The sequence below is a fragment of the Paramormyrops kingsleyae genome, chromosome 17, assembly GCF_048594095.1.
Source record: "Paramormyrops kingsleyae isolate MSU_618 chromosome 17, PKINGS_0.4, whole genome shotgun sequence".
Lineage (NCBI taxonomy): Eukaryota > Metazoa > Chordata > Actinopteri > Osteoglossiformes > Mormyridae > Paramormyrops > Paramormyrops kingsleyae.
In genome coordinates this window covers 7,267,168-7,291,829 of record NC_132813.1, presented here as the reverse complement: position 1 = coordinate 7,291,829, position 24,662 = coordinate 7,267,168, and the positions used below count along the sequence as shown (strand labels likewise).

The 24,662-nt window shown below is 44.1% G+C and overlaps 1 long non-coding RNA gene across 1 annotated transcript in view; it reads left to right on the top strand.

Annotated features, from left to right (window-relative positions):
- LOC111856395 (uncharacterized) overlaps positions 1-18,562 on the top strand; it is a 47,750-nt gene extending 29,188 nt beyond the window's left edge. The window contains exons 4-5 of the long non-coding RNA XR_002841121.2: positions 1,865-2,050; positions 18,478-18,562. This is a non-coding gene — a long non-coding RNA (uncharacterized lncRNA). The remainder of the gene's footprint in view (positions 1-1,864; positions 2,051-18,477) is intronic.
- Positions 18,563-24,662: the final 6,100 nt, after the last annotated feature.

The window sequence follows — 24,662 nt, the reverse complement described above, 5'->3', positions numbered from 1 at the left end:
TCATTCCAGAAGCACTGAATTGTGAAGCCATAGACTTGCAAGATGTTCTCAGGGTGACCTTAACAAAAAAAAAAAAAGAAAAACCTGTAGAGGCTTCACAAAAGGATTGTGCTTGTTCTATGCATTGGTACTGTATTTCGCTCTCCAGCATACTTTCTCGAACCCGGGCTGAACAGACGCTGAAACTACAACTTCCTAAGGGTGAGGATCTCTGTAAGGAGCCTAATTAGGACCGTTCCAAGCGCCACAAGCGTTCCAAGCATTTTCCAGGAGTAACGATGATTCATAAACAGCCACGCTGACTCGGGGGCTGGAAGGGACAATTCAGGCAGTCATTTAGCAGATCTGCAGGCCTGTCAGTCACCTGGCATGGGATGGCACCAGTCCCAGGCTTCATGCCAAGTTCTCTCCCTCCCTGATGTTCCAGATGAACACACATCCAGCCTCTAGGTGCGTCATCTTGTCCAGGCAAGATGTTTATGCGTATGCATAGACTGTAGGGGTGCTAAGCCGCTGTTACTCATTACTGAACTCGGTGCTCTGCTTGGGCACCATATTAGGTCAACTAGCTACAAAATCATACTCAACACAAGGGTGTAGAGAGTTTTTGGTTTATCTGAGATGGTAACAAACTGGGGGAATCATCACAGGGCTTGTGTATGTGTATAAGCATACATACCTAAATCCTCTGCTCAAAACATCGCACCCCAGTGTGTTTGTGTGCCCCCCCCCCCCACCCACCAGACTGTTACTGCAGCTGAAGATCAAAGAATACATTTATAGCAGGGGATGTAAGTTTCATTGCACTATTTGCTTAAATAAATATGTCCTGCTGATCTGCTGAATTGCTCATGCGGCTTCAGTTTGTGCTTTATTGATGTGTATAAGAAAGTTGTGCAAAAACTTATTCAGGTTTCTGAAACACTAGGCAATCTTTCTGAAATGGGGTTTATGAGCTACAATAGATTAAAATGGCCATTTTCTGTTGGCTCTTAGTGATTATGACCTGAAAAAGTAGAACTGCAGTAGATGTACAATTAGAGGTCCCCAATGAGAAGACATTACATCAGATATTACCCCCAGAAACACAAAGAGGAATCTATTGATTTGACATTCTAGTCAAGTGGGGGGAGGGGGAGAAAGGCAGCAGGTCTTTGATCAACAGCATTGGAAGTGGTGCTGGAAAAAATAACTCCCTGAAAATATCACAGTAGTAAAAATTGCGGGCATGAAGGTGGGGGGTGAGTGGTTGAAAGAAGCCCCTCTGCAGGTGTAACCACCAAGGAGCGGAGTGCTGGCCTTTGCTCTTTACGAAAGGTCACGGAACATCTATGAATGCCTGACTGGATCCCCAGTCCCCTTATTTCGTTAGTGTAGCCGGGTGATTCAGTGACAGAGCACCAGAATTAGAATGCGTTCCCCTAAAGGACCTAGGTAAACCAGAGAGGAAAATATTTCATCTTGAAACCATGATATTCAAAGAGTATTTTTTTTGGGGGGAAAGGCTGTATTCATTTACTTGTTGCATCTTTTGTGTTCATTGTATTCATTATGGAATAGTGTGCGTTAATGAAGCTAACCTAAAGACAGTAGCATAGCTTGCGGAAAAGAACTGGGTTTGTATTTAATGAATCTAACCGGAAGGATTTAATACTCATGTGACATCTTTGAATACTAATGGCGACTCTCTGGCTCAAAACGTAAAGTACTGGACAGAATCCCTTCTTTTATTGCTATATCTATGTGTTTTTAATGGCTATAAAACATTGAATTAGTAGAAAAATAAATGAAACAGGAGGAGTGTGAAAGTCTGAATTCATGGCTTGACGGTGCTTCTTGTGAATTTCCCTGTGCTTGTCTGCAGATAGCTGAAGGAGCAGCTCAGCGTTCAGTCTTCTGCCACCTTCCCCTCCTCAGCTCTGCTCTGCTGTCTGTTTCTCCCCATCACCTTCAGCTCTGTACATTCGATGCAATCAAATTCATTCCCTGGGAAGAACGGCTCTCCAATCAAAGTCCAGCTGCAAAAATGTTTTATTTCCAAACGCCGAAGGTCAGGAGCTACAAAAATTGCCTCAATTTATTTTTAATCTTGGCAGACTGGAATATTGACAGGGTGTTAAAATAGCCATTTAAACATAAATAGTTCCTGTGACCCTGTACTGGATGGACGGATGGATGGACGGATGGATGGATGGATGGATGGATGGATGGATGGATGGACGGATGGACTTCTGCAATAAACACTTGTCTTGCTGTCTGTGCATTAGCTCTAGTTTTGCATGTATATTGTTAGGAAGGGAGCCTGGTTATGAGTTACATATGGGGGGGGGGATACTCTTCAAAATGAAAGGACACTAACTTTTAGTCTATTTGCCTATTCATAGATAAAACTTCAACACAGAGATCCTTTTGTCAGTATGATGTCCCATTTGCCTTTCTCGTAGATGCAGGTTATTCTGATTTCTGGAACGAAAATCTCACTAATGGCTCTCTCATAATCTATGACAGGCACGCAATTAGTCCGGCTTTAAGTTTAGGCTTACTTGAGTTATTTCCCAGAAACTCCAAGCATCTGAAGAAGCTCTCATCTTATTTTAACCTGTGATGCATACATCCTGTATGAAACTTGCTGCCGATTGGGCTATTGCGGCCCACAGAGGGCAGGGGAGCGAAAGTTAATTGAAGGTTATTAAGTGGGGCTGTAAGCGGCATGTTAAGGACATTTTTGGAAATTGCCCACAAACCAGACTTTGGCGTTCAAAGGAAATCTATCAGCCTGATCAGCCGCAGGTGTGGGGAGCCTGGCGATATCCATTCTGTGGCTATTTTCTCACCGTGGAATCCCAGACATCAATTAAGGCAGTGCGGGAGGAGATTAAAACGATTGCTCGTCTCCTGAAGCTAGATAACTGTCAAGGTCACTTGTATATTATAAATAATGCATGGCCTCATCCCTCCTTCTTTCTTTCCCCATAGATGTGAAAGGTGAGAGTGGAGCAGCTGGTGCCTCAATCGCCCCCCCCCCCCCCCAACACATTAGCATGTATTAAAACGATAGAATCCATTTCTTGGATAAGGATAAAAATTAAAGTAATAAGATTGTTCTCTCGTCCCGTCTTTGCCTGTTACGTTATTTTAATGGGTTTTTAAAATGAGACCCAGATCATGTAATCCCCTCCGTCTATTTTGGTATGTGTGTGTGGATGTGGGTTATGTATATTTTACATCCCCACAATGTGATAAAAACCTGTTTATTTTGACGTTGTTGGGACTATTTTTTTCGGTCCCCACAAGGCGGGACTCAATTTGATAAAAATCTGTGACTGCAGTTAAAAAACTGAAAATGTATTGTACTCTTGTTTTGGTTGCTTATGGTTAAGGTCGTGATTGCCGGGATTAGGGTTTTGCCCATAGAAATAAATGGATGATTCCCATAAAGATAGCAATACAAATGTGTGTGTGTGTGTGTGTGTTTATTATAACATTTCCGGCTCCCTCATACCTGTGAGTGTTCCAAAGAACATATTCACAGAAATGTGTCACACAAATTTATTTGGACAGGTTTATTCATGTTTAACTGGCACATTTCTATTCGTGGAGTTTGGTGAATTCACCAGATCACTGCCATACTGTACCAAAACTCTCTGGTTAGAGGATATTCATGCTACAAAAGACTCTTGGTTTATCCAGGGGCCTGTAGCACAAAGCAAGATTTTTGGGTTAGCAAGATAACAGCATGTCAGATTTAAGGTGGTCTGGGCTAAATGTAACTGAACAAAAAGCACATTTTAAACTGGGTTACCTTAAATCTGAGAAGTTATCTAGCTAACAAATCCCGCTCCATGATAGAGGCACCAGGAGAGAGCAGTTAACTTCAGTTTATCCCTAAAACCACTGCATGCAAATCTAAACAATGTGGAACCGTCTGTTCTGTTCTTTATGTATCTATGGTGTTCAGTATGTTTTCACAGTAGCCAAACCCAGTGGTCCCAGCATTTGGTACCAACAGATTAACTAGAAGAATAATACAGAAAGAAATGCTTTTCCCCCATTGTGATCATTGCTTTTGTTTTGCCTTTAGCTAAAATCTTGACACATGTGCATGATCTGTCTTTGGAGATGAGTTGTTGACCTTGGGTGAATGTACTTTTGCCATAGATCACCGTAAGCAAATTTGACTAAGCTATTCTTAAAACCGGATGAGTACTGTCGTGCATAATTATAATTAATTAAATGTATTTTTCTAATTAAATTATATTTAATGATTGATGAATCATGTCACTTGATTACTCCAGCACTGGGGCTGTTACTGGTAATTGATTAATCATTAATCAGTTTTAATTAATGCACCAAATTTAAAAATGTAATGTGCTACTATCCTGGGGTACAAATAAACCAAAAATGCTAGTGCTGTATTTTTTTTAAATAGACCCTTTTTTTATATTAAGAATTCGGAAATCAGGGACATAAGTCATGGTCTGAAAGAACAATCAAGAGCTGAACTGTTCCTGATTAACTTCGGGCTCAGTTGTGACAAAAAATAGCATTCAAACTAGGCTTTGGGGGCGAGGATTTGGAAACGCTAATCTGAAATTGCCTGCTCTGAATTGCCTGTGTGAATTGTCCCCCCCCCCCCCACACACCCCACCATTCCTCCCGGCACAAAGCTGAATCTTTGACTGACCGTTGGTCGCACCCTGATAAGAGAACAGGTAACACAGCGCCTGTCAGACTTGGACAGAGGATATAGCAGAAAAAAATACGAAAATGCAACTTCAGAAATGCATGGATGCCTGATTCTAGCTGTTGCCGCCGGCTCGGACGTGACAAGCGATTGGCCTCGGCTCGCAGACTAGGCCGTCTGAGGAACCATCAGTGGGTTTGAAGCGTTGCTCGGCCGTCAGGCTGAGGGACGGCCCAGGAGCTTTGGCCTGGAGGTTTGCCCAGCTGTGCGGCTGATGTTTCTGCCTCAATTCATCGTTGTGCCTCTTGTTTCATAGCTGCTCTGAGTGGCCTTCTAGGCCTGGCCTTTGATGCAGGGATGTGGCAGAACTGAAGCAGTCAGGGAGCCAATCAGGACTCTCCGTAAGGAGCAGGCAGATACTCCAACCAATGGTGTAGGTGAGAGCTGGATATTGGAAGGGGAAACTACTTAATTTAAATAAAGGTCTATTCATTGGGGGTGAATGAATCCAAATTAATCATTGGGGGCTATATGTCCTCCCCCCAGTTCCCACACCAATAGCTCCAGTTTCCTCTTTGCCATTTGACTTTGCCCTGAATGACTTATCATCACAATGCTTCCTGATGTCCTGCTGCTGTCCATGTTTAAGCAGCCTAATTTGACCATTAATAAAAGATGAAGAACTTAATAATGCAATGGACCCAAGGAGACCGCTTTAGTGTGCCGTGGGTCATTTGAACGGCATTCTGTTCCTTAATGAGGGTAGTGGTTTGTGGGTTTTAGTCTTGCGTGTGTGTGCATGTGCGTATGTGTGTATTTTCCCTTCACATAAAACAAGGGTCTATCCTCGATTCTCATTCTAAGGTCTCAATGTGGCCATTTCTGGTAAGTTACATAGTTAATTTTACTGTTCCCCCCCCCCATTCCTCTTACTGTGCCCCCCCCCCCATTTCTGGCCTTTTTACTTGGCTGCACCCCTTGCTGCCCAGCCTGCGTCTGGTACGTTCCTGTGTCACTGTTTATTTGTGCTAGGAACTCAATTCACTCAAATTGAATTTTTTATTTCTTTCGACTTAGGCAGAGAGGAACAGGGCCGGTAATGGTTAATAAACAGAGGCCCTGCTGACAGCATCTAGGTGAGTCTGTGTTTCTCCTTCAGGCAGAAAGCAGAATAGATTTTTAGCTCCTAAAACTCCAGAGACTGGGAGTCGAGCAGCAGAATGTCAGCTCTCTACGTTTATTTGTAAAGTTTTATTTTTAATCCGGCGGTAAGCAGCATAATGAAATATTTGATTTGTTTCTCCTGAGTTTGCCTCTAATCGTTGCCCGCATTATCCATGTCAACAGTTGCCTCAATGTCATGCCATTCATTCCCATGACACAGAAATGTTTAAATGCACAGAATTTCCATGCAAGTTCAGCCCGGCTCTATCGAGACCAACTCCCTTGCAGTGCTATTGCTCACTGCTCAATGCCTGCGTCCAGCAAAAACTGCACGCATCCAACATATGAAGTACTCATCTCTTACGTCCCTCCGCATGCCAGTTGAGTCTGGCTGAGCTCCGCTATAGGCATTGGAGTGATCGTATTGACAGAATGTTATTACTCCCAGCATGCAGCATTGATTCCTCAAGCCTCCAAGGTTCTGGACAGGGGCCGATTAACACACGGGCTCTCCTAGGTACATTAGACCTCCCCCCAGCTTCAGGAGAAATGCTGATGTCAGCCAGGGCCCCCAGATAAGCTAATCCACTCCTGGTTCTGGGTTTGAACTTGCCTTAGTTCTATGTACATGTCTATTCCTGGAGCTTTATATACTTTACTTTGCCCCCACTGTGTAAAAATATTAATGCAGGATTGCTTTTCAGTGCACTAAGCGTTTCTGATTGCCGCTGGACTTGGTGGTTATTAACGGAACATATGGGTGGAGAGGTTACTGTTCCGTGACGTGCTGGTAGTGTGACGGGCTTTGCGCGGGACGTGGGACTGTCGGCACAGCGGTACTTTAATTTGTCGTGCGCCGCGCCCCGGCGACTCCCTCCGCCTCACATGGCCTCCCCAGCTCACTGATTCCTGGGACTTCTCTGCTTGCACAGCCTTTGGAAAGACAGGAGGCATGGGGGGGGGGGGCGGGGGGGGACTCGCAAGCCTGAATTGGGTGACCAGTCTCCGGATGTTTCATTAAACCAAGGCTGCCCTCCTGCCAAAGACGATGGTTTTCCAATAATGAATTGGCTGTATCTCCGTAACGTTGACTACTGGCATGTCTGTCTTCATATTTCATTTACTTGAAATGTATTTGTCCCTGCTTAAATCCTTTAAAGAATTCCACCCCTGGGATCAATAAAGTATTATCTGATCTTTAATGGGGAACCAGTTTTAAGAAAAAGAAACAAATATTCCGTCTTCCTTAAACGCTAAATTCCTAAAGACTGTCCCATGAATCACTGGACACAAGGCAGTGAACACCCTGCACTGGATTCCAGTCCACTAACAAGACTAAAATGACAGCAAAACTTGACTGCCCAGTTTACCATCTTTCTTGATGGGATGCTACGTGATACAATTTCAATTGCTCGTAATTCCAGGGCTGTCTGAGTATATAATCTTTGGGTGGCATGGCTGCTCCCCTCTCCATCAGCATCGATGGTAATCATTAGACTTGCCAACTCCATGGTGCTGCGCTTGGTGCACAGCGGATGGCAGATCTCCCTACTTAGTGGGCACTCTGAAGCCTGGGGAGCCCGCAGTGGGAAAGGCGGGGAGTCACCCAGTGAACCGGGAAACAATTAATGGACGCAGCGGCAGCGGCGGCAGGGGCAATTTCAGAACCAAACCGGCCGTGAAAGAGCTGGCCAATGAGAGGGCAGAACTGGAACTAACTGTTTTATAATTGGTCTCGGGGTAGTGCTGCTCACGGCATGCCAGTGCTGCCCGGGCAACTGAGGACGCCAGTTGGTGCCAGGGACGACGTGTGGAAACTGCTTCATAGCCTGACTTCCAGCTTGTGTCCTTTGAGTGTGTTTTAGGATCTACCCCCCCCCCCCACATCCACTTACTGCAATCACACTGCTACCCTCTGAACGCACGCACACGCCGCCCTCCTCCCCTCCCCCGACATCTGCAACGCAATAAATAAGTGCTGTTACTTCTGTCACCTGCGTGTCCTGTCGACCTTGCCACCACTGGATCTTAACCGAGTCTTGGCACTCATTTCCAAGGAGATCAGATGCTTCCCTCCGTGTTGACAATGCACCCTCGTAAACATCCCTTGGCAACTTCTGATATTTATTCTCTTCTTGTTAACTCTTCACTGATTATTTCTCCGTGATTAGCTGCTGTAAGCAGCGGTCCTCATTAGCCTCTGAAAATCCACCCCCCCCCCCCCATCCCCCGAGTGTGGTAGAGTGTTTTTTTTTTTTTGTGCCCGATTTGAATGACATTTCAGGGGGGGATATTTGTGGTGGTGTTGTGAAATTTATCACTTGACAATAATAGGATGTGTCTTTGTGATGTCAGGCCCACACTCGGATCGCATTTGAATCAGGCACTTCAGGGACAGCTTCCGTACGCTTGGCGCTTCTCCGCAAATCGACCCGATGATTGGTTTCTCAGACAAGGCCTCGCTGCGGTGCCTGCTCAGCTCTCAGGCCCTACTGAGAGTGTGGCCACATGCTGTGAGTGTGGTCCTCCATCAAGGTGCAAAGCTGAACCCTTTAAAGCTCATACACACTTATATCTGTTTTATATCAAGGTTTGGAATGTGTAGTCCATTATGGAAGAGAGCTTCCCCTCAATGCAAAATCAGACAAAACTGTCTCATTGGTAGCTTTTCTGCTTCCACTAATATGAAGGCAGAGATTAGATTTGGAAATTCCTGTATCTGACTCCCCATCGCTCCCCGGCAAACTTCACTTTGTCTCAAGAGTCAAGATTTTTATTTGTCACATGCATGAATGCACTGGTACACCAGCAGTCAGATGAAATTGGCTCCGCCTCCTCATGTCCAAATCCCTCCTTGCCAGAGCACAGCTCCGCCTCCTCATGTCCAAATCCCTCCTTGCCAGAGCACAGCTCCGCCTCCTCATGTCCAAATCCCTCCTTGCCAGAGCACAGCTCCGCCTCCTCATGTCCAAATCCCTCCTTGCCAGAGCACAGCTCCGCCTCCTCATGTCCAAATCCCTCCTTGCCAGAGCACAGCTCCGCCTCCTCATGTCCAAATCCCTCCTTGCCAGAGCACAGCTCCGCCTCCTTATGTCCAAATCCCTCCTTGCCAGAGCACAGCTCCGCCTCCTCATGTCCAAATCCCTCCTTGCCAGAGCACAGCTCCGCCTCCTCATGTCCAAATCCCTACTTGCCTGAGCACAGCTCCGCCTCCTCATGTCCAAATCCCTCCTTGCCAGAGCACAGCTCCGCCTCCTCATGTCCAAATCCCTACTTGCCAGAGCACAGCTCCGCCTCCTCATGTCCAAATCCCTCCTTGCCAGAGCACAGCTCCACCTCCTCATGTCCAAATCCCTCCTTGCCAGAGCACAGCTCCGCCTCCTCATGTCCAAATCCCTCCTTGCCAGAGCACAGCTCCGCCTCCTCATGTCCAAATCCCTCCTTGCCAGAGCACAGCTCCGCCTCCTTATGTCCAAATCACACCTTGTAGTATAGTGTAGTACCGCATCCTTCAGTGTTAATTTTTTTTCTTTATATCTGAAAAAGAAAGTAGAAGATTCAAAGTCAACAGTTTAATAAAAGGCTAAAAAGCTTGTTATTCTGGTCACCAGCTTTAATGTGAATTTTCAATAGTAGCTCTGACCCGACGTTCATTTCTCGAGTGGATGAGATATTCCTACATGACGCCTTGATTTCTGTCCTGTGTTTTAATATATTTCGATTTATTTCCCTTGCCGTACTGCTCCCAAAACTTCACATAATAGCTAGACTCTGCTAGACGTTAGATGTGTGTTAGAGTTCAATCCGTGAATAAGTTCATATTTTAAATGCATTTTCAGGGGGACATCATAAAAATAAGCAAGAATGTTAGTAGTAATAAGTAATTCTGATGCATTTATAAGTTTCATTTACATGTTTCCATTTACCCCTGATCTTAGTCACCAGGGGCAGGAAGTGGATCAGAAATGCTAAGGTTTAAATGTAGAGGAGGGGGGGACTGAGAGGGAAAAATTGGTCTGATTTACCTCCAGGGCTGTGACTTTGCCTGGCCGTCCCATGTTTATCCTAGTCGCCATAAACACTTGAACAGCCCTAACTGACACTAAAGGAGAGGACGCAGGTGAGCGCGAATGGTTTTCCGTCACCGCAGGTGTCTGACATGGACCGGAGTGAGAATTCCTATCTGATACACGGCGTCTCGCACCTGGGTGGAGGTCTGTGTCTGTGTCTCATTGCTGCTGTGGGATCCTGCTTCAATACCCTGCTTTCTGTCTGTCTGTCTGTCGCTGTGACAGAAAGCAAAGCAGCTCATGACCTGATTCATTTATGAGATGTAATTAGCCCCCCTTCCCTGTGCCCCCCCCCCCCCCAAAGCCGGGATTGGACCCCATATTGCCTGTATACTCCTGGTGCTCTGTCACATGTCCCTCCCCACCCACTCACTCTCTCCCCTCCATGTGACCTGATTCCATCGCTCGACCATCGCAGCCATCTTCATCTTGGCTGTGGTTCATCTCTCTCGCACCTGCAAACCATCAGGGTATCTACGGAACTCTCCAAATAGCCCCCCCCTCCCCCAGCAACCCCATTCTGGAAGCCACTTTTTCTGGGGAGTTTCTTCTTGTGGGCCTGATGTGGTGACTCACAGCTTATAGATGATTACATCTTCATGGTTTCATCCAAACCTCAAATTTGGGCTCCTGGTGCTTATCAAAAAAAAAAAAATCCTGCTCCTCTTGGACAGAGTAAGTTGGCTAACCCCCCCCCCGCCCCCCCCAAAAAAAAGATAAACACACAAAAGTGTCAGGTAGCATTGACGTCTGGAGCATCCTAAAATCTGCAAGGGAGCATTCGTTGATCGATCGACTGATTGCTTTATCCTATCACTCCCCAGCAGGACTCAAACTTCACTTTCCTGAAGTCTCACATTTGTGATGTGGGAGGGGGCGGGAGGGGGGCGGCAGTGTCAGGTGATAAATCACTATAACGCTCACATCATGTGTTTTACAACATCAAGCTGTTTTCCCCATTTCCCCCCGCGCCGCTTGTCTTTTACTGACCCAGATGTTCCCTCCATAGGGCTCATCCATATATCCCACACATTTACCTTCAGAGCAGCTCTCGGCTGGGGCGTTTCTGTCTCTCAGGTTGTAGCGAGGATTTAAAATGTCAACACAGAGAGATTTGGCACAGAAGACACCACTGGGGTGCAGATGCGTGTGGGAAGGGCGAGGTGATCGCTTTGGTGAAATTATGAATTAATATAGAGCTTGATTATGGCCCCCATACTGTTTGCTGTGTGTTTAAAAAAAAAACAAAAAAAAACAAAAACATTTCAGAGGAAGTAATGACAGGCAGTCCCTGCGTTATGAACGTGGACAATTCGTACTTGCCAACAGACTGCCATAAAGTTTATTGTATTAAAAGTTAAAGTTAAATACAATGGTTAGTAATGCCAAATAAACGCACTATTTTGTGATGCTCATGAAAACATTACACGGCTTCAGCAATTTTGTTGGCAGTACAGTTTGTAGTTTTTTATTATTACTGTAATTTATTATTACTATTTATTATAAATAATATTATTATAATGTTAAATGGTGATTCTGGGGTGGCGCAGTGGTTAGCACTGTTGCCTCACACCCCTGGACCAGGGTTCGAGTCTCTGCCATGGCTCCATGTGTGTGGAGTTTCCTTGTTCTCTCCGTGTCGTCGTGGGGTTTCCTCTGGGGACTCCGGTTCCCCCCCCCCACAGTCCAAAAACATACTGATGCTAGTTGGAGTTACCGAATTACCCACAGGTGAGTGTGAGTGAATGGTGTGTGAGTGTGAGTGAATGGTGTGTGAGTGTGAGTGAATGGTGTCTGAGTGTGCTCTGTGATGGGTTGATGCCCCATCCTGGGTTGTTCCCTGCCTTCTGCCCTTCAGTTCCGCACCCCCCTGCGAGGTAGATGGATAATACAAATAATATTATGTACAGACTTGGGGGACGGCTCTTGTTCGTAACCTGGGGGTTCTTGTATACGGAATAGCCATGTCTGTCCGTGGGGACACTGGTTTATTTAATCTCCCTGCACTCCAGCTATTTATGGGACAAAGTAACAAGTGCAGTGTTTTTTTGTGTTTTTCTTCCCCCTTTTTCAATTATGGAATTAAAACACTACAATTTGACTCTTAACTGTAGGTTAATGGTCTCCATTGGGCAAGATTTTCTGGGAATAAATGTACGCGTCTAGCACTGCGATTTATTGCTCAGCAGAGAATTGCAGTTCCCAGCTACCTATTTTTACTGAGAAGTCGCATAATGAAAGGAATTAATAGGTGCATGAGGACCGAGAGAGCAGCCTGACATAATTAAGTTTATGAAAATATTTCCAGAAATAATTGTGCTTGCCTTGTAATCAAGACAAGGCAAGGCGATTGCCTGATAGGTATTACAGTAATTTGGAGGGAGATTAACTGAAAATGCTGCCTTTAACAGAGGAGGGGCAATAGGGTATCCAGTAAATACCTTTAAGCATATTTTAAAAACCTTTAATTTATAGTTTTTTAAGTCATTGGTGCAATTTGTTGCTACCTGCATGTCACTGCAAATAGTATAAGACCTTATATACACCCAAGATCAGATTTTTATTTATTTTTTTTAAAGGAAAGAGTGAATTAAGCAGGCTGGAAGGATTTGTGGCTGACTGGGCTCTGCAGGAATCAGAATCAGAATAGAGTTTATTGCCAAATACGTTCACACATACAAGGAATGTGCTTTGGAGGAGAGAGTACAAAGAGAATCCTTTTGTCTGTGGGTCCCGATTGAACAACTGGATCAGCTTTTGTGCACATCAGAGAAGAGCATCAAACAGCCGTGCCCAACCCTGGGTCCGCTGAGGCTGTGCCAGCAGAGCTCCTCCCAAGTTAAATTTGAAGTATATTCAGGTCTGTGACAGTAGAACAGTATGCTGGCTGTAGTATAGGGTACTACAGCCAGTGCATTCAGTGCAGGATTGCATTTTGACTGGGGAGTACCAGGAGCACTGTGGTAGAGCAATTAGTGAGTAACAAGCAGGATGCCCCCACCCCCCCATTGTGCTGCTTTATAAACCTGGGTTGACCTCTGACCTCCCAACACCTGGAAAGGTGTCCCCCAGTTGCTGATTAAATAACTGATGTTTATACCGCGTCACTGTTATTCTCGAATCTAATTGGTTAGAAGTGTTTAGTCATTTTCGATAACTGCATGCTTAGTGCCAGCCAGGCAAATCACAGTATTAAATCAATGTTTTATTATCTTGTAACGTTTGAACTAGTAATGGAACTAACTGCTTGGGTCGTATCTAAGCAAAATGTCTAATCATTGGCGGAAGAAGATTCTGCTAATAAATGTGTTTTTGGCTCGTAAGCGTGACAATTATTATGTACAAATGTGTAAGCCAAATGTGTAGTAACCATGGTATAAGTCGGTCAAAGCGCTCCAAGCCATCTGCATACGAAGGTATATAGCACAGCTTGTTGTGCATTTACCCTTGTGCATTGGATCTGCTCTTTACCAATAGCAAAATCCCTCACCGATCATGCAATGTACAGAATGGAAAATGACGGGATCTGGAGGGAAGTGGCAGATGGTACCTTGGGTTGGATGACGGCCCAGGCAGGTGTAAGGGGTCTCTTCCAGGACTTTAAACCTCCACCCTGTTGTTAAGCTCCTCTAATAATGGTAAATGCCCTATGAGAAAGTGGTTTGGATTATTTTGGTTTGATATCCCTCAGGCAAATGGTTTTAAAGACATTCATGGTGAACAGTCTGCCAGTCTAACTGGCATTTCTAGTCCCCAGTGTCTTGTGCGGTTAGAGCTTTATGACATGATGCCCACGATGGCTGTCAGCTTCTCTCTCTGCTGCTACCAGCAGTATTAGGAACATCCCAGCCTGCTGTGAGGACGACTACTAGTTCTGGCAGCACAAGAGTGGAATGGTCACGATACACCTCACGACTGGGCCTCCCTGCGGTGTGATGGAACAGATGTCATAGCTCGCCCAGGACATCTTCCATCTGGGCGATGGAAGTTCTGAGCCTACTTGCCCTAATTTGTCACCATGATAAGGAGTCTCACTTGGTCAGTTGCCCTGTCTTGGAGTCCATATGCTGGCTTGGGGATCAGAGCTCATGGAAGTCAGATTATTATTTTTTTTTGGGTCCTGTTTGCAGTAGACTATTTTGAAAAGCCATTTCAGTCGAAGCACGTGTCATTTCAAGAGCTTCACGTAGTGTTGGAAAGCTGGGTCATCACTGAAATATTTCTAAATGAAGATGAATGTGAAAAATGCATTTTGACTATATGAAACGAACAAAAGGGAAGGAATTAGTATTAATGTTCAAAAATTGGGCTGAGATGTCCCCAGGTATTGACCTTAATGCTGATTTATGCAGCAGGATTATAAGCGCCTGTAGGTAAGAATAATAACCACAAACCTCAGACTCTCCCTTTTCCTTCAGCTTGTTTTTAAGAAAACCCGACAGATGCAGGCAAGTCAGGACAGGGTGTTTTTAATTGGATGTGAAGTATACTTTGCTCACATAGTATGCTGGTTTTTTGGCAAGAAGCGTCTCTTGACTTGCTTATCTGCAGTGCTCTGGCCGGAAGTGAGCATGGAGCTGCGCAGAACGTAAATCTGGGGGTGTTCAGCTGCAGGAGGGAAATGTTGGTGTGATATTGGGACGCCTGCAACATTCACTCCTCGGCGAAAAGTTGTCGTCCTCTGTCACTCTTGCGTTTGGCGTGTTAAATACAAAATAGCTGAACATGCTTGTATCACGGAATATATATATTTTTCAGAGGTGGAGATTTCAGGTCCAGAGAGTAAAAATCCAGACCAAGATTTTGTTTCAACCAACCAGTTGAGTATAAATAGCCATACTCACGGAGTACTCAACTTGCTGGTTGAAACAAAATCTTGCTCCGGATTTGTGCTCTCTGGACCTGAAATCTCCATCTGATATTTTTATATGTAGCACTGACCCTAGACTAACCCACAAAAGGACTAGTAATGCAAAATATTCTGATCTGTTCATTATTAAATATTGTCTCTGTCACGCCCAGCTCCGTACGATCCTCGTGTGTGCCACGCCCACCTTGTTACCTCGTGTTAACTCCTGATTGTACTCACCTGTTGCCTGTTCCTTTTGCCTTGTCTTGAGTATTTAGTCCGTGTCTCAGTCAGTATTCCCCAGTTCTGTCATTGTATTGTCATGGTGTTTGCTGTCCGTTGCCAGTCTGCCCTAAATAAACCCCCTTTTACCCGTAAGTTCGGTTCCACTCGCCTGCTTCCCGGCTCGCCTGTTCCGGAACTCTGACAGTCGCACTCTATGAAACTAACACTTCTTGCTATCTTTGAAGTACCTCCCTGATAATTCAACACCCTGGTTTAGAACACCTAAAGAATAAATCCCAGAATATCATGAATGACCAGTTAAGGGGTCTCTGCTAAGGATACATTACTCTTGTCATCAAGGTTCACTGAAACTTCTGAGCACAAGTTCTCATTTGGTTGTAGCTGGAATTTTTAAAATTATTATTGAAAGGACAAAATGCATGTGAATGCATGACTGTGGACAATACGTATGTTTTTGATGAACTGTATAGACCTTGTACACCGCAAGCTGCTTTATGTGAAGACACCAGTCACCTTGCCCTGCCTCTCTGCTCCCTCCTTTCTTCTGGCACATGGTATAAAACCTTATACATCCAAGAGCAGATTTTACTTGCATGTAAATACCCCTCAAAGGTTAATTGTGCACAAATCCTGCAGAAATGAACAATCGGACGCTGCTTTGCCCAGATTCTGCCTCTGATGTTCCTTTTGCACATGAGTGTGCTAAGTACTTTTCTACTGTGTGAGATCATTTTCTGTTTTTGCTGGTTTATTTATCATTGCTTGCTGTATTTAGTGTCTAGTAATTTAATTTAGCAGTTGGGTCTGTTGAAATGACGCGAGTAAGAATGTCCTGCGTAAGGTCAGTTTTCCATCTCTAATGAACAAGAAATGTATGTCACACTCCAATTTTTGATTGAATAGATTTCATACTGTCCAGTTTAGATGAGTGGCATACAGTACTCTTCAAAAGTCAGTAGAAGTCAATATTTGACTTTGATTTTGTATATTTGTTAACCAGCCTTGTTTCCATTCTCTGATAATATAATGATGCTGTTTTTACATTTGTTGATATTTAGTGGCGCGGTTATTTTCAGAGTACCTCTCTCCCACCCTCTCTGTGGTAAGGTAGAGTAATGATTGCTCAGGCTGGCATCTGATAGAGCATCTCTATCATCTCGTGGAGTTACCCTACACCTCCTACAATGTGCTCCTTCAGCTTAGTTTAGGACAGATGACGTGTTAGGTTTTCCGGCACAGAGCACTTATGTGCGTATATATACAATATAAAGTGTTGTGACATCTTTCCAAGGTCATACAATGTGGCATTTGGAGTTGGACTTCCTTACTGATTTGCATATTTAAGGGGCCGGTAAGTGAGCGTTTATGTGGGTTTCAAGAGTTCAGCTGATTCCATATATTACATTGCCTATAAATACAGAAACAAATGTTTGTAACTCTCTTGTGGAGATTGAGTAATGGCTGCATTGCCTGTTTAAGCATGTATGCAGTCTTGTATTATGCAATAACTGTATTTTGTAATTATGTAATCATGAGTTACTTCTATATCTAGATACATGTCCTATTGCAGCCTGCAATGTTGTGTTTAAATGACTGATGGGTTCACTAGTTTGGTGCGTAAAGCTAGATCAACATTTACTCAAGTTTCCTTCTGATTGTGTTAACTTTGTGAATTCTACAAACATTTAACACTAAATCTCGACTGATAATTGTGGTGTGGCTTTATTGTTTAAGCAGCATAAATATTTCAATGACACCGGTGTAATCACAGATAGAGGTCATGCGTGTCTTCAAACAGCTGTGTTTCTCTAAAATTCACAAAGTGCTTTTCCGAATCGAGGCTGATCAGTTTTCCTTTCTGCCCCCTCTGCTTTTAAAGCAGCCGCACGATCGCATTTAGGGGTCTGGCACTTCCCATAAAAATAGAAAGCGTCCCTGTCGCTTACAGAAGCGCGTCATCTGCGTTGCCCTTCAGGTGACTTTGGCTCTCCATCCTCTTTAAGTCCCTGCTGCACTCCCAGCATGCATGTGTAGCTTAATGTGCATTCATGATGCCAATAAACTAAAATACCACAGCAGTCCTTGGCAGTGGTGAAATGTTGCAGGATATTTTACTTTTGTTTTCAAGTTTTAGTCGTGTTCGAAAATTGTCATAGCTTTAAAAATGTTATGAAATTGCCTTATTAGGCACTGTATATCTGAAAGAAAATCATTTAGTTATTTGATAGTTTTTCTTCCCCCTCTGCCTTAAGCAATAGACTCTCTTGATACTTTGTGAAGATTAATTCATCCAATGGAGGCATCGATTTTTTTCTCCTGCCTCCGACTTCGCTGCCTGAGTCATCCCCAAGATGACTGAGGTGTTCGTTGTGCTAAATTAATGAAAACATCATTCCTGACAAAGACAAACGTAGAATTCTAGAATCCGGAATTCAGATTAATTACTTGCAAGGAATAAAAAATAAAAAAACTGATCTGCCCTCAGCCACCATTAGCTACCTGCTTCTATACACCCACAGTTTAATCTCTCTTCAATGCCGAGAGGAGATGAGCATGTATGTCCTGTACTCATCCTGGATTAATCTGCAGGCTGGGGGAACTTCAGGAATCAAGTGTTTTTCTGTTACCGAGCAGCGCCAGCAAATGGGACCTCAGGGGTAGATCTTCTTGTCATCCTGGGTCGATGCAGCGCATTTCCTACAACGTCTATCTCTCTTTATAACATAAATCTGCTTTTGTGTATGAGCTTCAGGCGGTAGGCCGTCTGAATTGAAGCAATTAGCTTTATGGTAATACGCCGTAATGTGCTTTGTCACCCCGTGTAATTAATTCTGCAAGGAACAAATTACATAATAAGCATAGGAGATTGGGAATTAATGAATGTTAGTGGTTCTTGGTAACTGGCATCCATTCCAGGGTAACCCCTGCCTCCTGTCCCATGTGTCCTGGGAACAGGCTCCACGCGCTCTTATGTAAGATGGGGGTGGGCCAGACGGGTCTTGGTGTATAGATCATACAGAGGAAACAATTACTGTTTATGTCTTACTGCCATTTGTTGTTTTTTTTTGTTTTTTTTTGAAAATGAACTGTAAAGGGTTGCGGGCAGCTTGCTTATGAAAAGCACTGAAAACTGGGACTGACTGATTTTTATTTGATCTATGTCTTTTTTTTTTTTTTTTTCCTCCCTGAGACACAGTCTCTGTTTTTATGGCATTTCATGTCTGCAGTTTCAGAAAGTATGTTCCTAATTAGCATGAGACTCTGCAAAAATGGCGGCATTCATATCTCTCTGTCCGTCTGTCTGTAGTGTATGCACGTGTATATGTGGATGAATAAGTATATGTGTATATATACTGTAAGTATATATGTGTCCATATATGTAAAAATAATATTTAAACCTTAGTTTGTGATTCAAAGAGTCATGCATTTGTTTAGTCTCTGCTTCCTGTGCTCTTGTTACCTAGGCAACAAGGAATCCGCTTCCCTGCAGACCCTCACCAAAGCCCCGCCTTGTCTGCCGTTGCGCTGATATTGACAGGCTGCTCTGGGGCTCTCTGAAGGCAGGTCCTTAAAGAAGCACCATCCAAACGCTCATTTTTCCTTTATTCCTTCCTTTTCGTGAAACAACATAATTGGTGTTATCTTTTTGTCCAGTTCAAGGCTGGAATTAGATGATTTCCTTGTGCTTTTTGTGTGTTTCATCTACTTTTTCAAAGACGTGATTGGGGTCCGTTAGTGTCTCTCGGCCGGCCTTCAGCGGGTTCCTGCTGTGGACTGGCTCTCTGTCCCGGGCCTCGTGCTCACTTCCCTGGGATGGGCGTCCGCCTCGCTTTGACCTTGCTTGGGATAAGAAATTCAAAGTAATTCCAAGTGTTCACAGTGCTCATTATTTTAATGTTAATATTGCCATTGTAAGATGTTGAAAACTGCCATTTGCTCCTTTCCTATGCGTAATGTCATACAAATAAAGCTAATGTATGCATCTCCTTTGCCCCTGGTGGCTTGTTGTGAGGTCAGCGGATATTTGCATCCAAGCACGGACGGGATAGGGATCTCTCATTTCCTTAGTTTGGGACGTGACTGATTTTTGTGAAGGTTGTCTTTTGTGCCCGTTCCTTCACCCCATCAAATTATTGACTGGAACAGCATCAAACACTCCATGCTGTGAAAGCTCATGTTATATAAATGCATTTTGCAGGTAATGCTGTCTATTATGCCGATTCTCTGGTCTGCCTGTTCAAACTACTTAGGTATCGCTGCTATCTGTCTTATCCACTGTTTATTTGAAACTGACATCTTACCCTGGTTTGATGTTGACACACCTGAAATCAAACGATGCTTTATTTTCCATTTACACAAATATGACTACAGGTACCCTGGAATGTTTCTTTTCACGTCTCATCTTGCTCTCCTCTGAGACATGGATACATACACAAGGAGAGTGAAGCTCGGGGTCCGACCACAGGGTCAGGACATTTATCTGTCACCCCTGCGGCATTTCAGGGGGTTAAGAGATGTGTCTACTGCTAAATCCCATTTAAAAATGGAATACAACCACTCCTCCATTCCGTTCCAACGAAAGGTTCGCTGAGTGAAAATCACACTCATGGATGTTTTACCTGCACAAAAATATTCTGGAATGGTTGATTCAGGGAGATCACGAATCAGATTGTAGAGAAGGTGGAACCAACCAATCATTTGTCTTGGTCCTGCTTCCTCTACAATATGATTGGTTATCTCTTTGAACCAATAACTGTTCCTTCTGCCCTAGGAACATTTTTATGTAAGAAACTCCGCGAGCGTAAATCATGGCAGCCTAAGCGTGACTGCGATTGTGCTTTATGAGTACTTCAACCTTCTGTGCTCAGTTTCTTTTATCCTTCATAAATGGTCATTTTTAACAACATTTTGTACATTCTGTTTCAAAGATCTCTCTCACTCGGGTGTGTTGTCAGGTGATGTGTATGAAATTTGCTCATAAATGCACACATCGGTCTGAAAATGGGTTAATTTCCGTCATATTTGCGATTGGTCGATAATTGAGGTTGTCACTAAAAGACGAGTGGTTGTATAAAGTCTTTATTCTTGTGCATTCTGATTTGTATCCGTTTCGTAGACCAGACATCTCTCATAGCTACTGTGAAGCCCACGCTTGTGCCTCTCAAACGTCTAAACCTTCACACTTTCATTTCCCACGCTTCCCGCCTTGAGTTGAAATGTCACATCTATGACTCTCTGCTTCTCTCCGTCGCTCCAAGTTGCTCTGACTTGCAGCCAAATCAATTAGCGTGGCATCTTGGCCACTGGAGTTCAAGCTCAGATATGCACAGACTTTCATGAGTGACTGCGGCCCTCAAATCCCAGGCGGTGCATCACCAAGCCCTTTCATGTAAAAGCCTTATTCCTGAATATACTTCATAGCGTGCGGCACAGTGTGACTCTTGTCTTCAGAGAAAGCGAATAGCCTATTTGCCATGCATTGCAGTCTGTAAATAATGTGTTGTTCTAAGATGTCCGTGTGGAATACAGCCATCCGTTGCTGTAATTTTGTCTCACGTCTTCGGCCTGTGACTGATGTTGCTTGACGGAGTGGCCGAGGGTATGGCTGACAAAGTTCACAATTATAAGAAACCTTGTATAAAGAGAGTGCAAAAATGGCAGTGTTCATCTCCATCCCTGAGAATGTCAGTCCATCGATTCAGTGGAGAAGTAAGATTACTTCAGTATTACTTGAGGATGAAATGCGGCATTTTTTCTTTCCCACCATTGCATGCATTAGCCGTAATGCAGTGCGTATCAATGTGATGCTTCAACAGAAGAGCTCAGATTATATTCTGTGTGCTTGTATGGCATACACCAGGGGTGGATATGTAGTGTCATCATACTGTGTGTGTGTGTGTGTGTGTGTGTGTGCGTGTGTGGGGGGGGGGGGGGTCAGATATTCATTACATTGTGGGGACATTTAACCTGATATTTTAATATTGTGGTGACCCTTTTTACCAGGTTCACAAGGGGAAATTCAGGTTTATAAAAACCTGTAACTGCAATCAAAAACCTAAAAATGCCAAAAGTCTTGTATTTTGTTTGGTTGCTTAAGGTTAGGGCTGGGTAGGGGTTAAGGTCATCATTGTTGGGGTTAGTGTTTTACCCATAGAAATAATGAATGGATGGTCCCCACAAAGACATCCTCATAAGAAAGGCTCATGGTTAAATGAGCACCAGTAAAAACATGTTAAATATGGATTATGTGTCTGGTGTTGTACAAACAGTATCACAATATTGCAGTACAACTGCCGGATAAGGGACAGAATTGTGGTCCAACAAAGAGAATTCTTCACTGTAGATTTTGATAGGGTACCTCTCGTACTGACAACTATTAAGAAAACGACTGAAATGAATTGACCACTTTCAGCTGGTGTATGGTGTGTGCCTTTCCCGTGTTTGTAGGGTATTAGGTATGCATCCGTAAGTGTGTTTGTCTATATGCTACTACCTGCACATGCTTACTTAGATATTAGCTCCCTGTTTCCCATCCTTTCTGTATGTAAGACTTTATTTTAAAAAATAAATAAACTAGAAGAGCCACGATACAGTGCATTTTTACATAATTAACTTGACCTTTCCTCACCGCATCAGTACCAATTTACTTTTCTCCATTTTTCTCGCTCACTTTGAACTATTTAAACTCCCACATACTGACCATTTCACCCAGTCGTGTCCAGAAACATTTCTTAAGTCTGTCTGTCTATCTGTCAAGCAAGTGTCTTAGACATTAAATGATATTTTCTGATACAATCATTAAAATTTAGTCAAACGTCTGTCGGGAGTGAAGGTTCCACTCTGGTTACGTGTCTTTCCGGTGTTTTGGATTTGGTGCTAAGCGGCGAGGAAATGGCTAACCTTGTCAGAAACAGCCTCCCCATTGAGTCCCTTTCACAGGTCACAGGAGACTTTTCTTTCTTACATCGTCTGATTTATCATGGCCAGTTGTCAGCTGTGAAAGTCGGGGGGGGGGGGGGAATATAATAAAAATCCCCAAGCCCATTAGCAGATGAATGAAACCTAGAGGAAAGACCTAGAGGCACCGCGATAAAAATTTATAGTAGTAATAACAGTTCTGGCATGTGTCTGAAGGACGTGTTTTTCCCTTTTCCAGCATATCTGCAGTACGCCTTCAGCAAGAGGCGGCAAGACGGCCTCCTGATGCAGCAGAGGGTATTGTTTGGGTTCTACCCTGTTTGCTCTTTAGGTGTGCTGTGTTTGGGCTCTGCACAGGCAGGTCTTGAGGTGCGGCAGAGGCTGCTGTGTTTGGGCTCTGCACAGGCAGGTCTTCAGGTGCGGCAGAGGCTGCTGTGTTTGGGTTCTGCACAGGCAGGTCTTGAGGTGCGGCAGAGGCTGCTGTGTTTGGGCTCTGCACAGGCAGGTCTTCAGGTGCGGCAGAGGCTGCTGTGTTTAGGCTCTGCAGTGTCAAGTCTCAAAATGTGGCAGAGGGTGCTGTTGAGTTTCCCCAACCATTTCCCAACCATTACCAGATAGATTTGGAATTAGAGGTTGCTGTGAATAAGCACTGTGTGTTGGCCACTGGAGTTCAAGCTCAATATATAGTATCAATATATAGTATATAGTAATATATACTATATATTGCTACATGCTCATTTTTGGTTGTAGCTAACAGTTTTATAACTGTGTACAACTAGGTGTAACATAATGCAATGTATACTTTTTAATGGATGGTTCTCTACTTCATCTCATGGTTAGTTTGGTTTTTGTTTGCTGTAATGCTAGCAGACGGTGGTTCAGTGGGCAGCCTTGTGGCCTCACACCTCTAAAGCTGAGACTTTGAATCCTGCCCATGGTGTGAGTGTGTGTGTGTGTGTGTGTGTGTGTGTGTGTGTGTGTGGAGTTGTCCCACTCGCACCAGAGACCCTGTCCAAGATCACTGGTTGTAAAATGTGTGGATGATGCTGGTTAGTGTCCATTGTACAATATCCTGAGATGTTTCTCTCCATGGGTTCAGCTGATTTTTGCAGTAAAACCTGTAATTTTTGGTATTTCTTTCAAACACAGCTGTTATTTTACCTGTCCTTCCTGATATTAGCTGATATACTGGAGGTTTCCTGACCCCCTCTTTGAAACTACCTACTGAGGCTTTTTTGTGTGTGGGCGTTAAGGCTCTGATTTTTGGTGTCGTAGTGTGTTTTGTGCCAAAAAGTGACACAGACACAAATCTCCCTTGAATGCGGTTCATTGAGTGAAATGCGAAAGCAGCCATTATACCCCACCGCCCCCCCCCCCCCCCCCCACACTGCCATAGCTCCAGCATGCACAGGACTGTCAATAGGGACATTCAGTCAAAAAAAGCAGCTGCGTCAGGCAGGTGCACGGCCAGCACGGGGGTCCTGAGCGGGTCCATCTGTACTGTATTAGCGGCAGCGCTAACCGTACCCGTTATACTATGGGCACATGGAGGGACTTGTCTGGCAGGAGACGGGCAGGATCTAACAGCATTCATCGCCGTTTCCGGAGCTTTGAAAAAAGCTCATAAAACACATAGTGAATTTTGCACCAGAGTGCCGTGAGACTGAGTTTTGTATCACAAGATTGGCATCGTAGTTAATCAGAGACTGAAGTTTCAGGTCCAGAAAATAAAAATCCAGACCGAGATTTTATTTCAACCAACCAGTCGAGTTCTCTGTGAATATGACTCTTTATGCTCAACTGGTTGGTTGAAACAAAATCTTGGTCTGGATTTTTACTTTCTGGACCTGAATTATCCACCTCTGCAGTTAATCTGTTTACAGTAAGCCATCGCTTATGGAACCATCAATCTGCAAGTTTGCCATTGCCCAGTACCTGTATGACGTGATATGAAAATTTCCATTCCGGGGGCTGTTATCATTCAGCATAGCTTTTAATGGGGGTCCCTGCCCCTTTGTGAATAGAGCCATGACTGATTTACAGCATTTATATTTTAAACGTGCTATATATAAGGGCCAGGCACCTGTGATTACCCTGTCAAAACACAGTGAAATAACACATCCCTGGCAGGATTTACACCGGCAGGAAGATGGGATCACCCCTTCATTTTCTGAACAAAACACCAGCATTTAGGTTGCAAATGCCAAAATTATTATAGGTTTTTTGTTTTTTTTTTTAAATTGACTGCCTGTTTTGGTTTTGCTGTTGCCTACGGAAACCCTTTCTAAATTGGAAAATTCTCACGTGGGTCTTTCTAAGGCCGGCTGTGGAGTAGGAGTCTGTCCTGCTACCTGTTCTGTTAAACGGAGACAGGCATGAGGCACGTAATACTTGTGTTCTCCGTTTGTGCGCTCCCAAACCAGGAAGGAAAGGGGAAGGGAAACTCTCATTTTTAAAAATAATTTTCACATAATAACCCTGGCAAGTCCTGCATGAAGTCCTTTAATCTGTATTATTGATGATACCCTCAAGGGGGCGGGGGGGGATGGTGGCTGTCTGGCACCTCCCTCTACGCCACGTGCACTCCCTGCCTTAAATATTTCCCAAAAAAAGTGAGCAGCGTTGTTCATCCTGACACCTTATTAGAGTGGTGTTTTAGTGGGGCTTGGTGGGCGTGCTGACACTGGGAGACGAAGGCAGAGGCCCGGTCTGCGGCTGACAGCTTTATGAG